The sequence below is a fragment of the Triticum urartu genome, chromosome 1, assembly GCF_003073215.2.
Source record: "Triticum urartu cultivar G1812 chromosome 1, Tu2.1, whole genome shotgun sequence".
NCBI lineage: Eukaryota > Viridiplantae > Streptophyta > Magnoliopsida > Poales > Poaceae > Triticum > Triticum urartu.
Window position 1 is genome coordinate 346537659 of NC_053022.1, and position 16496 is coordinate 346554154.

General features: G+C 47.6%; 1 long non-coding RNA gene across 1 annotated transcript; it reads left to right on the forward strand.

Annotated features, from left to right (window-relative positions):
* The first annotated feature begins 2331 nt into the window (after window positions 1-2331).
* LOC125533306 lies at window positions 2332-5348 on the forward strand. Its single transcript, XR_007294218.1, has 3 exons — window positions 2332-2638; window positions 4432-4561; window positions 5035-5348. It is a non-coding gene; the product is annotated as an uncharacterized LOC125533306 (long non-coding RNA).
* Window positions 5349-16496: the final 11148 nt, after the last annotated feature.

Here is a 16496-nt window from a genome sequence, read left to right on the forward strand (position 1 = left end):
TACGCTCATTATGCAAAGCCGTCCCTAAGCATGGAGTCCCGCTGGTCCTGCTGGAAATCCCAGTGCCTCGTAGAGCTGGATGGGCTGAGGCGGGTTTGGGCTGTATTGTAGGTTGAACATATGTTGCTCCTACATTTCCTGCCCCTGCTTTGTGCATAGCATGAGTGGCGTCAATGATTGCCTGTGCATCCTAAAATGCTGGTCGTGGCGGATTCTAGTGTGATTACTGCCGCCGCTGTCTGCATTCACTGCTGGAGACTCGGTGTGATGACTCCTGCTACGACTCTGGTGAGGAGTGGAGTGAAGCCGATGTTGGCTAGGGGATTAATTTATCTGCTGGGTGACCGTAGTTTTTAGCATCTCGATAGCGTTACTGGTCTCGATCTCTATCAGGCTATTTCTAGTAATCAGAATTGCAGCAGGATTGTGGGTTGTCACTAGCACATCATCAACCGGGTTGGAGTAATGAGCCGCCGGAGTCTAGAAATGATGAGGTGGGTGCTCGACCGGTGACTGTTGTCGAGCCGGTTCTGGTTGGCGCGACTGAGCCGGCAAGTGTTGCTGAGCCGGCTGACATTGCTGAGTCGGCGGTGGTTGCAATTGAGTTGTGTTTGGAGGTATAGTCCGTGTCAATTGGGGTATGACAGGTGCCTCACCTCGTGTACCAGTACCTACCCCTAGGATGGGTGCATCTCACGGTGTATCGAACAACCGTGTAGGCTCAAAACTAGGTGGCAGCTGACTCTGATGCGTCCTCTGGTGTATTGCAGAACTCTCGTTTTGATGAAAATTAAGGTGAAAAACGTCTGCCTTCAAGCGCTCAGTTTCACTAAGGATGTGAGCTTGTATCTCCACCATACGAGTATTTTCTGTGTTTATATCCTCGTGGATCTTGGCCATCTACTCACGTAGTTTCGCCACCTTTGTGTTACGTTCGTCCAAGTTCTTTGCGGTTACTGGAGCTGCCAAGAGAGTGCCCAGAGCAGTCATTATCTTCGCCAAGTCTTAAGCTGGTGTTTGGCTTGAGCCGGCCACATCGGGGGCCGCCACCAGTGCCCCAGCTATCGCCGCGGCACCCGCCATTGTGGAGTTCTGAGCCACTACAGTCTCAACTGTGTTCTGATTCCCTGCCATATAGATGGCCACCACTAGGTAAATGGTTATACGTAGAACTATACCGGTAGTGTGTGTTTGGGACCCCACGCCACTGGTACATAGCAGTAGCGTTTGGTAGAAAATGCGCTGCTGGTATTAGTTAGCAGCATCGTGTATTTTTTTAAGACACGCTACTGGTAAGTGTGCCACACCACACCCCCAGGACAGAGCATAGTAGTAGCATGGGGTATGAAAATCGCGCTACTACTATATTGATAGTAGTAGCGTGGATGTGCAACCCCGCGCTACTACTATGGATAGATAGGATCAGCTAGTTTGCTCGCTTAGTAGTAGCATGTGTTCCTGAGGCCATGCTACCACTACGAACTTAGTGATAGCGCGGCTCATGGGCATTCGCTACAGCTAAGCGCACACCTCCCTCTCTGCCTTATCCCCCTCTCTCTCGTCATGTTCTCTCTCTCCCCTTCCTCCCTCGACTCCGATCCAGATCCAGTGCCCCGGTAGAGGGCTTCCCACTCCGACCTCGGTGCGCCTTCTTCCCCATCGCCGTCGGCCACGATCCCCTCACTTGTCCCATGGATCCATCTCTTGCATGGCCGCCTCCCACACCGTCTCTTCCTTCCCCCATCTCATCACTAGGGAAGACAAGGCAAGCGGGAGGGAGATCGACCGTGTAGGTCAGATCCATCCGCCACGACCTCGACGGAGATGGCCCAGTGGATGGAGCGGACCTGCAAATCATCAAGCCAAGATAGCCTTCCTTGATTTCCTTGACCATCTTGGATTATCTTCCCTGATTTTCTTGATTCTTCACGCACATGGAAGCAAGGCTCCATCCTTGTTCTCTTCTCCACAGGGGTCACGCACAGGGCACCACCGACAAGTGAAGAGAAGACCACCGCTCCTCCGGGTCTGCTTCTTCCTACTCTTCAAGGTCCCTCTATCCCTCTCATGCCGTGCCTGAATTAATTACGTTAGGTGTCACAACCAAACTGAAACTTTTTTATCTTCAGAGAGGAGAAAACCGAATCTTTAATTAGGTTAGCTTGCACCTGCTGCTGCTATTTTATATCTCTTGTTCTTGTGTGTGACAAGATCACTCTAGTAAGTATGATTTCCTGCACATTATGATTGTTCATCCTTCTGATGTAGGAGTAATAGGTTAACCGAATTGGAGAGTAATGAGGCCGTGAAGGTGTGAAAAAATGGTCGGTCCTTGTTGGCCAAAACATGCTCTAGAATTGGGGAGTGATGACCAGCCACACGAGGTACATACGAGTGAAACTGCCTTGTTGCCCAACCCTTGTTTCTCTTGTTACCATTTGTATGTATGCTTATATACGTCCATTTGATGTGCCGGGCTAATCCGAAGGTGGTTAGGAAAGGGTTTGTGAAGAGGGCGGGGTTGGCCAAGAACCGCAAGGGGAAAAAGTTGTTCGTGGTGATGGAGGCCAAGCGGAGCAACCTGTGTGCCTCCGCAGATGTTGGGACAGCCAAGGAGCTCCTTCAGCTTGCTGACAAGGTACAGTTTGCTGTGTACAAAATTGTTCTAATATTTCAGCTTGTCTATCTCATAACCATATTACATAGGCGTAGTCTTATTTATAGAAATCACTCACTTTTTCGGTTTTGTATATTTATTTTCGTAGCTATTGTACTACACAACATGCATGGAAATATATGTCTGCTGAAAATTAATTTTATTTGTTCTTTTCTCTGTACATAAATCTGTTGGATGAAGTGGCACTAAACTATGTTGTTTCACTGAAATACCACTCAAACTTTGTTCTGTCATTTTCATCTACTTGAGGCCAATTTCTCTTTTCCGTGCTATTACCCCTTTTTTAAATAGACATTCATTCAACTCCCTCTCCTCCCCGCCACCAATCATGGAGAGCATGTCCAATGCCCCCAAATACGCTGCAACGGCAAGGTTCCTACTAGTTTAAGAAGAATGGCTTTGTAACTGCCGCCAACTCTTGTAGTATAAGATTTGATGTTTACGTATTCTGACTAGTCGTTTACTATATGTGTGGATAGTTTCTTAGATGGAAACCTTGCACTTGAATTTAAGCTAGTAGATACTGAGCTCTGTGATTGAAGTGTCTCTGTTGAATACTTCTAAACTGAACAATTTCCTTCAGAATTATGACACTTCTTGGTGTAGCATTGTAGCTTAGGTCCCTTCTACTGCTACTCCACTTAGTAATCTGTCCGTATTCTACTAGTACATACTTTTTAGCTGTGTGTGTTCGCTGTATTATGTTCATCTTCCTAAACTACTACAACACTAGTGGCTGTCTTACTACCAGCGATAGTCTATCAACATTATTAACCCCAAATGAAGAGAGGATAATTCCCTAGCCGCGGTACAGAGCACTACTACTTGTCTTGTTGTCTCACCAATACAATATTTACTAATTGTAATTAGCACCTATGTACTGGTACTCTATTATATTCTTCCACCTCAAGTACAAGACCAATACTAGTAAGCTATCTTACTGCCCCGCTCATAGATTCTCGCTTAGAGATACCAAGCCTGTTCTCCGAGAGTTCGAGAAATGTGGCGTTATATTGAGACATCACTCTGGCCCAAGAGAGGGTAATTGGATAATTAGTAATTCTGAACATCTTTGTAGCTTGCAAAAACCAGATTGCAAGTAATTCTGAACATCTTTGTAGCTTGCAAAAACCAGATTGCAAGTAATTCTGAAGATCTTTGTAGCTTGCAAGAACATATCCAATTTTATTGATTGTAGGCCCGTATCCAGTTTGATTTATTCACAGTTTCTTTGCCTTGAGTTTCAATCAATTGTACTGGTGTAGGTAGTATGTTCATATCATACTTTTGCAATGGACCCAAAATGATCTAAAGGTGAAGCTATAGTAGTTTGGTCTTGCTTTCTTTTGTTTACATTGGCTAACTTGATATTGTAACAAAGGATAGCAGAAGACACTGATTAATGCTAATGATTTAGTAACTACAAAATTTATGTGTTTTTCTTTGCCTTGTCCCGCTCAGTAATGTATTATATTTGTGTGTGAAGACTGAACTTGGTGCCAAACATTGCGGCGCCAAGTAAACATAACACTCTACCTGATGTGGTACTATATATAGCGAATACCCTAACAATAAATCTGCTAACACAAAAAACTTATGGCAATGCCAGTGATGATGTTTTGAGAATTTATTGACTTGTGATTTACAGAAAAATATAAAAAATACTCTTGTGTTTCTTTTGGACCTCATGCTTTTCTATGCACTTGTAAAATCTATATGCATTCTTATATAACTATTTTCTGTACTTTTTGTAGCTACTGAAATGCCAGAACTGCTCTCTTTGATGGCATTAAAGAAGGTGCAATACAAGCACCAACTTATTCTTCACATGAGAATGAGTGAGCTATGGATGGATTCCAAGATCGAGTCAGCATTCGCAAGAGGGTGAGTGCCACATAATGATTGAATATCTGAATTCTTCATCTTTGCTTTATGTAAAAAGTTGGTGTTTTCACATATTTATTATACGTGTTTATATTCTCAAAAAAAGATGGTGTGTGTTCATATTTTAACTATATCTCTTAGCTAAGATCGTAAGAAGATATTTGTAGTTGTACGCTTTATAAAAAGGAGTATATTTTCCTCACAAAACTAAGAGATGATCAACTTTAGGAATTGCAACTTTATAGACAGTACTAATCTAGACTGGTATCCATGGTAACCATGTGCATTCCTAGACCATTTAGTTTGAATAGCAAGTGAGGAATTAAGCATATATTTTCGGCATGAGCTTTTTTAAATAGCTAGATGAGAAGGAACCTTAACTTAATGGGTCTTGTGAATTGTAATATACGATTTGGTTGAACTGATGATATTTGCATACTAACAAGTTTTCACTTTCCCGACGTGGACGCAAGGGTGATCGACTCTAACTAGCGCGGCCCGGTGGGCACTGTGCTCTTCAACCCGGTGAAGCCCGGCGGCCACGTCACACAGATGATCGTCCAGGTGATCGTGACACCGAAGGTCGCCGAGGTGGAGGACCTTGACGCCACCCTCCGAGGGGAGGGAGGATTCGGGTCCAATGGCGTCTGAACTTCGAGCCTTGGTAGATACATCTAGAGAAGTGGTTTGTTTAGGTTGGTGGTGAACACTAGGGAAGGTACCCACGTTTCGATGATGGTTGTGTGCGTCCGATGTTAAATGGATTCTTGTGATCTCTTCCAGTTGAGATGGTTCTGAGACCTTAGTTTATCTTGCACTGGATGTGTCTCTGATTTCCATCCATGAATACTTCATCTAATTTTTAACTTTTAATTCCTAATTAGCTAGTAGTAGCGTGTGGTAAAAGGTGCACGCTACTAGTCCTAATTAATTAGTAGTAGCGTGGGGGAAATGCACGCTACTAGTACTTATGATAGTAGTAGCGTGGGTTACAAAAAAGCGCTACTGCTATCTTCAGTTACTAGTAGCGCTGGGACAAACAAGCGCTACTGCTAAAAAATAGCTGTAGCGCCATAGCAGTAGCGCGTCTGCCAGCACTACTGGTAGCAAAAAAACCAGCGCTACTGGTAAGCATTTTCCTAGTAGTGGGCCACTCGGCGAGGTGGCTCGAAAACCTCCGGGTTGATTTCATCATCGGAGTAGCCCCCCAGCGTGTCATCGAAAAGTGGGAGAATTGAGTCGGTGCCTCCAACTGAGGATTCGCCATTTGAGTTGACTAGCGTGTCATCGCCAGATGTGGAACCGCTTGAAAGACTGACCCCATGGGTGAAGCTGGCGAAAGCATGGGTCCAGCCGGCTTGTGCCTGGCCGGGTCTGGCGCGACAAGCCGGCCCGAAGGTGTTGGAGCTGATGTCCGGCTCAGGACCAGATTCGTCGATTATGCCAATGAAGACGTGGACCTTGCCGAAGGAGACCCGGTACCCGTACTCAATTGAGTCGGCCTCGGCACCCCAGCCTGATTCTTCGATGTAGAGCTTGCCTCGGCGACTCTTCGTCATCCGGCCAATCGCGTATCCCTCGATCCCTAGGAGAGTGCCCTCCAAGTACTCAACACCATAGTGCGTAGGTGTAACACCCTCGATGCGACTATATCTCCCACGTGTCGAGGCACGACTTAGAGGCATAATCGCATTGAAGGCATATGTCTCAAGTGAGGTAATCTTCACACAACCCATGTAATATATAAAGGAAAGAGATACATAGTTGGCTTACAATCGCCACTTCACACAATTACATGAATAAAGCATTACATCAACCAAATTCAAACAGGGTCCGACTACGGAACCAAAATAAAAGAAGAACCCCAAATGCGACAAAGGTCCCCGATCGACCCCAACTGGGCTCCACTACTGATCAACTAGAACGGAAACAACACAGAGGACAAGATCTTCAACGAGCTCCTCCTGAGCTTGGTTGCGTCATCTGCACGGACTCATCGGCACCTGCAAGCTGGTTTTGGAAGTAACTATGAGCCACGGGGACTCAGCAATCTCGCACCCTCGCGATCAAGACTATTTAAGCTTATGGGTAAGGTAAAGGTATGAGGTGGAGTTGCAGCAAGCGACTAGCATATATGGTGGCTAACATGCGCAAATGAGAGCGAGAAGAGAAGGTAAAGTACGGTCGATAAAACTATGATCAAGAAGTGATCCTATAGCAACCTACGTCAAGCATAACTCCAACAACCGTGTTCACTTCCCGGACACCGCCGGAAAGAGACTATCACGGTTACACACGCGGTTGATTCATTTTAATTAAGGTCAAGTTCAGGTTTTCTACAACCGGACGTTAACAAATTCCCATCTGCCCATAACCGCGGGCACGGCTTTCGAAAGTTCAAATCCCTGCAGGGGTGTCCCAACTTAGCCCATGACAAGCTCTCACGGTCAACGAAGGAATAGACCTCCACCCGAGACGTTCCGATCAGACTCGGTATCCCGGTACAACAAGACATTTCGACAGGGTAAAACTAAACCAGCAACACCGCCCGAATGTGCCGACAAATCCCGATAGGAGCTGCATATATCTCTTTCTCAGGGCACACTCAGATGAGCCAGACGTCGGGTAAGCCAGCCCAGAGTTGCCCCTGGTAGCCTCGAACATCGCTCAGTTGGACCAACACTCAGAGGAGCACTGGCCCGGGGGGGGTAAAATAATGATGACCCTCAGGAGCGCGACTCCCAAGGGAAAAGAAAAGGCTAGGTGGCAAATGGTAAAACCAATGTTGGGCATTGCTGGAGGAGCTTTACTTAAGGCGAACTGTCAAGGGGTTCCCATAATAGCCCAACCGCGTAAGGGACGCAAAATCCGGGAACATAACACTGATATGACGGAAACTAGGGCACCAAGAGTGGACCAAAACACCAGGCATAAGGCCGAGCCTTCCACCCTTTACCAAGTATATAGATGCATTAATTAAATAAGATACATCGTGATATCCCAACAAGTAAATAAAAACCCCAACAAGGAACGGCCTCCAATCTTCACCTGCAACTAGCAACGCTATAAGAGGGGCTGAGCAAAGCGGTAACATAGCCAATCAACGGTTTGCTAGGACATGGGGGGTTAAAGGTTTGACATGGCAATTTGGGAGGCTGACAAGCAAATGGTAGGCATCATAGCATTGGCATAGCAAAAGAGCGAGCAAACTAGCATAGCAAAGATAGTAGTGATTTCGAGGGTATGATCATCTTGCCTGAAATCCCGCAAGGAAGAAGTACGAGTCCATGACGAAGTTAAACGGACGTAGTCGAACGGATCCTCACAACACGACGTTATCGGAACCAACCCGAAGAAGCAACACCGGAAAGAAGCAAACAACATAGTAAACAACCAACGCATAGACATGGCATGATGCACAAACAATTATGATGCATGTCCGGTTTAATGAAGCATGGCATGGCAAAATGCACAAACAATCCTACAAATTAAGTGGAGCTCGATATGCAACGAGTTGCATATTGCCAAAACACCACATCAATTATTTAGTTCTCTCTCGCTTATGTACCCAACAAGATTAAATGTTGATTAACATGGCAAGAGGTGAAGCAAATGAAAACTACCTATCTAGTCAAGGTTAAATGAGGCCGGAAGCAACGAACAACAATTTCGGTAAATCCCCATATGCATTAGCAATTTAATGCAACAACAATTTTAAGCATTTTTAATTGTTGTTATCATGATGCGGATGACATGAACAAGTTTATGCAAGTTTTTAAGAAAATGTTGATAAGAGCTTTATGAAGCATTTGTCACCGTGGTGGAAAGAAAAGGGGTGCCACGTCAACGAATCTGAAAATGATGCCACGGCAACATATCGGTTCCGGTAACTCGATTGAGATCCCGGTGCAAAAGAAAATGCGACGGGGAGCGTGACATGCGATAGAATGTGGGGTGCTCTCGAATACCGAGTTCCCACATGTCGGTGGCAAGGCAAAAGAGGGGCGACGTTATCGAACAAGGGTGCATCTCATACAACATGCATTCACTTACGGGCATCGTCTCGGGGTTATACCTTCGAAGCGTGTGTTATCAGAACGGATCGAGTTCGGCGGTAGGGGTACACGTGTCGAAGGGGAAGTAGTTGTTCACGGGGTCGTCGTGGGAAGTAGGGGTATATGATGACGTAGAGGTACTCGCGACGGTAGTCGTTCACGTTCACGTTACATGGGTCTTCGGTGACGGTCGTCGTACATGGTCCGGAGTGGTACTTGCGACGGTAGTGGTACACGTTTCGTAGACGTTCGAGCCATATCGGTAGCGGTACTTGACGAATCCCGAAACGGACTTGGCGTCTTCGTGCGTAGGGGTACTTGGCGTTCTTATCGGTTCCAAAGACGGCGGTAGATGAACATGATGCATCGTCGTGGTACTTGTTGGTCTCGGTCGAGGCGGCAAAACGTAGTCGAACTTGAGGTGGCCTTGGTGATTCCAAAAACGCTCCTGCTCGAGGAGGTCTCTGACTTGGTCTTCGCCGGTCGTGGTACTTGGCGAAAGGAACCCACGAAGGCGTCCTTGACGTCCCTGGTTGCCGGGTCTTGGCAGCGACAAGAGGGGAAAACAAGGCCAACCGGGCAGCAAGGGGGGGTGGAGATCTCGTGGAAGCTGGCCGTGAAGGAGCTGCTCGAGGCAGCAGGAGAAGATGGCCGGGGCGGGCGTCGAGCCTGAAGGCCGGTGGTGCAGAGGCGAAGCAGAGGATGGAGCAAGGGCAGAGCGACGCTCGATGGCAGGAAGTGGAGAAGATGGTGCGGCGGCGGGGCGAGGAACACAGGGGCCACGGGACGCTGCGCGCCTGCGGGAGCGAAGCGATGGTCGCGCACGCGCGTGGAGAGGCTCGGGGTCGCGCGCGGGGTGGCCCTCCTAGTGGTCGCCGACGGCGGCGGGTGGCGACGGGGCTCCGGCCTGGTTCTCTGCTCCGGCGAGGGCGGAGCGCGGGTCTCGCACTGGAGGCGTGCGGATCGGGAGCAAGGGGATCGGGCGCGATGCGGGTGTATGAGTGGCGGCGGTGTGGGAGGACGAGAGGGGGAGGATGAGCGAGGGAGATGGGATCGGGCTCCTCGATGGGCTGTTCCGATGGCAGCAGTATTCTAGACCCCTTCGAGCCGCCAAATCGAGCCAGTCTTCATGGCGGGCACTCAACATGGTCAGAACTCCACGACTGCAGCAGCAACAACCACCAGGTCGGCAGCGGCCGGGTCAGGAGACCCCGCGCGCCCCCGGCTCAGATGCTAATGGACCTCACGGATAAGCTGACGGCTCCGTTGACTACCGTTCTAGAGCCGGCAGATAAAGCTCAGCATGACGCGGAGGTGGCACGGATACGCGAAGAGATGGCATAGGCCAAGGAAAATTTAGCAGCAGAAGAGGTCAGGATGGTCGCGGAGCGGGTGGCTTTGGACGCTCGTGCCCAGTAGCTTCAAGCGGAGACTTTCCGGCTCTCCATGGATCTGAACGCATAATATGAGGGTATGAGAGGAGGCATCAGAAAACTTAGTCACGTCTACCTCTGACGCTCGATCCTAGGAACCTTTTCCATACGCCCTGTGACAGCCTGGTTTTTGCCCTCTCTTATCTGCTTGAATTTTCATTTGAAAATTTTCTGAACCTTGGAATTTTGAATCTTTTCATATGGACTTAAACACTTGGGCATCTTTGGCTTTCACCCAAGTGCTTCACTTCCCTCCTAAATCATCATCTCACTTCTAATCCACCCCAAAATAATCTTTGGAATATTTTTCTTAAATGAAAAATATTCATTTTCTCTCAAAAACCTAAAGCCAGATCTGTTTGCTTCAAAGAAACACCAATTTTTATGGCTCAGAAAAATCTGAATTAATTCACAAATATTCTGTGGACCCTAGGGCACCTTCCCGAGCAAAAATATCTCATCATTTTTTGGAATATTTTTGCTATAGAAAATCTTTTCTGTTCTGGACAGAAATGGTGGTTTCTACAGCAACTACCATTTTACTTGCTCCATTTGACCTGAACTTTCTTGTGCATCTTTACCTTAGTAACTTATAACAAGCCTCCAAAGTGCAGCCTCAATCTCTCAGCCGTTTGACCACAGTAACTGTTCAAAGTTACTGGTCAGAAACTTATCTGGCTTGTAAAATCCTCTCTACTGCACCTAGATCCAAACCAAACCGTGGTAAACTTCAAAACCACCACGAACAACATGCTAGACATGATTTTTGGACGAAGGCTGGCCTGAGGAGAGAGTTCGCGCGGTGACCACGCGTGTCCACGATGCCAGGCATGCGTGTCGACGCGCTCTGGGTGCCGCCGAATGCTCTATTCGCGCATGCTCACTTCCCTCGCCTGCCCGAGCATGTCAAACTGCGCCACCATCATTTTCTCAACGTCTTTAACTCCTCCCTGGCGCTCGCTGACGCCGGAGCTCGCCGCAGCGAGCACGGGCACGGTCCGGCCAACGCCAGAGTGCGCTCTGCACTGTGCTCATCGCCTTCCTCTTGATCCTGTGCTCGTCTTCGTTCTCCCACAGTGGCCGCGTGACCTCCGTCGCCTTCTCCCCCTCTCACTAACGCCGCTTGTCACCGGGCGCCGTGGACATGTGTCCATCGGCGGAGCCCGAAGCCCCCTCGCCGCTCGCCTATAAATAAGGCCACCCCAGTCTCCTCGAGCCCCATCCAGCACTCCCACACACTCCACGACTGCGTAGGAAGCTGTAGCCCGGCCGGGCAGGCCTCGGGCCGCCGTCCCCGAGCTCGAGCTCGCCGATGATCCCCTCTGGACGCCATGGGAGCTCTAGCCCCTCCCAGGCCAGGGCAACCCCTCCAGGGCTTCCGCCTCTCTCCGGTGAGGCCGTCTCGCCCGCTTGGAGCCCCTGGAGTGGCCTTCGTTCGCCGTCTTCCTCAACTCCGGCAACCTCCGCATTCTTCCTCCGCTTGCGAGCTTGTTTCCGACGTCGTCCGACCACCCCTAGGCACGCTATGGGTACAGGCAGGTGCGCCATCGCCCCCTCTCTCAATCCCTCCCTCTCATTTGGGCCAAGGAGCCTTCGTCGCTGGCGAGAGCTTCGGCGAAGCCGCGGCCTTCTCTGTTTCCTTCTCCCCCTTCCCCCACCTGACTAGCGGGGCCCGCTAGTCAGCCACTCTGTACGCGCGCGAAGCGGTACGAGTGGTGGCGCCCCTGGGCTTTACGCCTTCAACGTCACCCCCAGTCTGTTTCTTTTTATTCAAATTCTTTTGAATTTACAGAACACTTCAAACAGTTATAACTCTTCAACCATAAGTCCAAATGAATTGATTCATTTTGCATTGTGTTCTTTGATAAGAAATATAGCAGCTCACCAAAGATGAGATTTTTCTGAGCTGTTTAGAATTTCTAGTGATTTTCAGAAGTGTTCTTGATATTTGCCTTTTGTGTTTCAATTTATTTTCAGAGGGTGAGGCTTGTCTTGAGGATCACCAGAAGGCTTGTGAACCTCATCTGCACTAAGGAAAGCCACAAGAAAATTTTCATGGTGTCATTTTGATATTTGTGATTTTCTTACTTGAATGAAATGATTAATCCATGCATTTAAATAATTATTGAGTTATTTGTATTCTGTTAAATATTGGTTAGTTGTTATGCTTGATTTATAGAATGAATGAAACTAGTTTAGTGGATAAAGCAAGTTAAGATTTATTTGGTGATGTTAGAAATTATTTTGTTATGCATGGTAGTAATTATTTAAAGCTTTGTTTTTGCCTTCATGAATTGATAAAAATTTGTTAGAAAATATTCTGTTAAATACTTGTTTAATCATATTTCTTGTCTTACAGAATGTTTGAACCCAACTTAGTGATAAAGAAATTAGAGTTGTTGATAGTGAAATCTTTTTGTCAAGCATATGAGAAATTTATCGGAGTTACTTTCTTGCGTAAGAAATTAATAAAACTTGTTGCAAAATATCTTGGTTAAGTTGTGACTCATTTTGAGCAGTAGAGTAATATGAGTTATTGACATTTATGCTTGGTGTGTATAAGGATGACATCGGTCATTTTTATCATTATATGATGCGTGTGTTGTTTTGCATTTCATGGCATGCTATGACACCGGTCATTTTAGTTTAAAGTTGAACCTGAATATAACTCCACTTGAATATACCGTTGACTGGGTCATGGTGCCGCCGAATCGAGTTTCTTTCCAGTGCAACCACATCTGCCTTTGTGGGAAGGCCTTGATTCGGTCCATTGACATGGCCTCTGGTCGGTGCCTCCAACTAGGGAAGGTCATGCCGTGCTTGCCCTGGCCCGGTAAGCAGGCATAATCTTGTGTGCTCGTTGATGAGATTATGGTACCGAGTCCCCGAGTGGGAGTGTTTTGACCGCAACGGTGGTCAGGGTGTCTTTGGTAGACACGGGGCCACCCAGGACCAGCCCGTTGGGGATTTGGGTCGGAGTGGCCGGGAGAGTGCTATGCAAATGGAAGGGTTTTTTCGGAATGCCGCTGGTCCACCCAAATGGGAGTGCGAGGCCATGGGTTCCGTGGTGTGGGTACAGTGTGCTACCTCTGCAGAGTGTGTAATCTATCGATAGCCGAGTCCACGGTCATGGACACCTCGTAGTAGGTCCCACCATGAGTCAATGTTTAATAAAAATTGCACACTAAGCTATGACCATTGCATTGTTGATGGATGGCAGAAAGGCCATCGAGGCATTTGGGACCAAATGATGGTCGTGGTTGTGATCGCCGTAAGGATCACGAGTTGTTCTTGCTTTAGTGGTGTGTTTGTGATCCAGAGATGATCACAGTTGGTAAGCTGTCCCGAGGGACGTTCGAGCATGATCACAGCATGTTGACATATAGTGTTGCATTATTAATAATTGGTTAAATATCATGATATTGTTTGTCACTATGATTATGCCTGTTGTGAGCTTGCAAGTACATTCAATGTACTGACCTGGCATGTCATGCCAGATTTCAGGAAAGTATCGTTGGAGAGGAGCGCTGTTCGAGTCTAGATCGTGTCCACATCAGTGTCCTTGTGATATGGAGCTTTCGCCACGACATTATTCCGCTGCCACGTAGTTGTTCGGATCGAGGCCCCTTTATGTTTACTAAATAATGTACATATTGTTCAGCCGCACCGAGTGTGCCGCTTGGCCTCGACAACTGTTGTAATGTAAACTCTGTTCCGCTAGCATCAATAAAGCAGTTGTTTTTCTGTACCAAGATGTTGTGTGTTGCCAGAAGACATGGTCTCTGGGCTAGCAATGCATGGTAAACCGGTCGCTCTGAGCCGGGGTGCCACAACGCTTGGTATCAGAGCCGCGCTGACTGTAGGCCACGCTTAACTGCGACGCGTTAACTGGATGTTAGATACGAGTTTAAGTTGAGTGCCGGTAGTAATTTGTGCTGATTGTTGCGTTGCATGCATTCGGTTTATATTTTTTATGGTAACCTGCTAATGGTTGTGGGTGTAGATGGCTCCGGTGCTGTATCCGTGCCAGTTGCAGCTGATGCCGTACACGTCCCTGCACCTCCTTCGCAACATGTGGCGTCGACTGTACCCTCTCGGAGATGACCCAGTCTATCGTGTGTACCGGGAGCATCTAGCTGATTTAGTGTATGAGTATCACGCAGTGGTCACTCTGCGCACTAGTTCCGATTCCAGCTCTTACACTCGCTCTTCTCGGAGCGGTTATGCCTCCACCGCTTCTCAGGCTGTCCAGTTTGCTGCATTCGAGGTCCTTGTCGAGCTTTGCTACAACGAGGTCCGAATGCAGAACCACCCAGGTTTCTACTACTACCCATCCCTACACGACAACGGTCATGTCCGTTTCCCTCTCATTGATCCGGAGTCTGATAGTGTTGCTAGCCACCTTGCTCGTTATGTCACTGCTAGCTATCTCATGATCCACGAGCTGGCTCGAGAGCTGACTCGTACCCGTACTGCCTTAGCCACTACGTTGGTCACTTGTAGATCCGCCACTACTCCATCTTCACTGGGATTTACCCCTTATGTCCCAGTCAATTCTAGCTCCCCTATTTCGTTGGTTACTCCCCCTAGTAGCACGGGCGTCTCGGCCGTGAACCCTCTTAGTAGTCTTGCCGAGTGGGTCTCACTTCTCGCTACCCTTGTAGCCCCGATGCTTCATCCTACCCCTGCCCCTGAGGGAGAGCCCTCGAGGCAGCGCCGTCATGTTACCTTTAACCCGGAGATTTCTGTTAACCACGTCAGTTCGGGATCCGAGACCGCTTCAGGGGAGGACGCCGCAACACCAGCAGAGCAGTAGTATCTTTGAGTATTCGCAATTATCTGGATGATGTATGGATGTAGTCGTATGAGTCATGATGTTCCGTTGCTTGTATGAGAGTAGTGAACCAGTCATGTTGTTTATTTTTCATGTATGAGTCTATGTATAATTATGTTGAGACTTTATTCGATGTATTTTTTTCGCTCTTCTGCTTTCTTCCGGGATTTGTCGCTGGCTTTTCCCCAATTTTATTCTTGGGTGTTTCTCATCTCGAGTGTGTTGTCTTGGGAAAAAATCACAATAGGATGACGCGGGGAGGCAGCAGTAGCAACGTTCGCGCGGGAACTCCTGTTCATCATTCCGCACGACAGGCAGGACATTCTCCTGTGCCGTACGTTCAGCCACCACCTCCACCGCCTGATCCTCCCTCCACCGAGCAAATTCTGCGTATGTTTGAAGAGAAAAGGAACAATGATCTGATTGAAATATTGAGAAGTCTTCAAGCCATGGTTGGACAGAATGGAAATCAAAATGGTCATCACTCAAAGTTGTCAGATTTTCAGAGGACCAATCCACCCAGCTTCAGTCAGATTGTTGACCCATTGGATGCAGACGATTGGTTGCGCACAATGGAGAAAAAGCTTGAGATTGCTCATACTGAAGGAAATGATAAAGTTCCCTTTGCCACCCATTATTTTCAGGGCGCAGCTGCCATATGGTGGGAAAATACAAAGGCCATGTGGCCGGCTGATGAGGAAATCACTTGGGAAAAGTTTAAGGATCGATTCCGAAAATATCATATCCCTACTGGAGTTATGAAGACTAAGCAGCGTGAATTTCTCGCACTCATCCAAGGAAATATGTCCGTGGCGGAATATTTGCAAAAATTCAATCATCTGGCCCGCTACTTTCTTCATGACGTGGCCACTGAAGAAAGAAGAATTGACAGATTTCTTGGAGGTCTAAATCCACAACTCCGGTGTACTCTCAGTATGCTTGATTTCACAGACTTCCAAACTCTTGTGAACAAGGCTTTCATTGCTGAATGGGAGCACAAGCTTATAGCAGATAATAGGCCTGTTAACAACGACAACAAGCGAAAGTTTGAGCCAAAGAAGGATGGGCAACTAGTGCAATAGGCTCGTACCTGGCAACAAACTCAGGTGGAATACAAGCCAAATTGGCACCAGAATGTTAACAAGACCACCACTCAAGTCAAGAATATTGTGGCCAATCCAATACATGAGGAGCGTCAGCGCAATAATTCTTGTTTCATTTGCGGGCAGCCTGGACATTATGCCAAGCAGTACCCCAAGAACAACAAGATGAATGCCCTAAGCAGGCCAAAAGCCAACTTTATGGAGTCATGGCCAAACCAACAAAACTTCACCGGGCACATGCATCATATCTCAGCCGATGAAGCCCAAGAGAAGCCAGAAGTCGTCATTGATATGTTTTCTGTTAATGACATACCCGCCGTAATTTTATTTGACTCTGGGGCTTCCCATTCTTTTATTTCTCGGAGTTTTGCTGCCCAAAACAATTTTCCTTGCGCGATTTTGGGCAAAAATATGCTGGTACAAACCCCGGGATCTATAATCAAGAGCAATCTGGTCTGCCGTGATCTGGAGAATCAATATCAACGGGGTCTACTTTCCAACATATTTGAT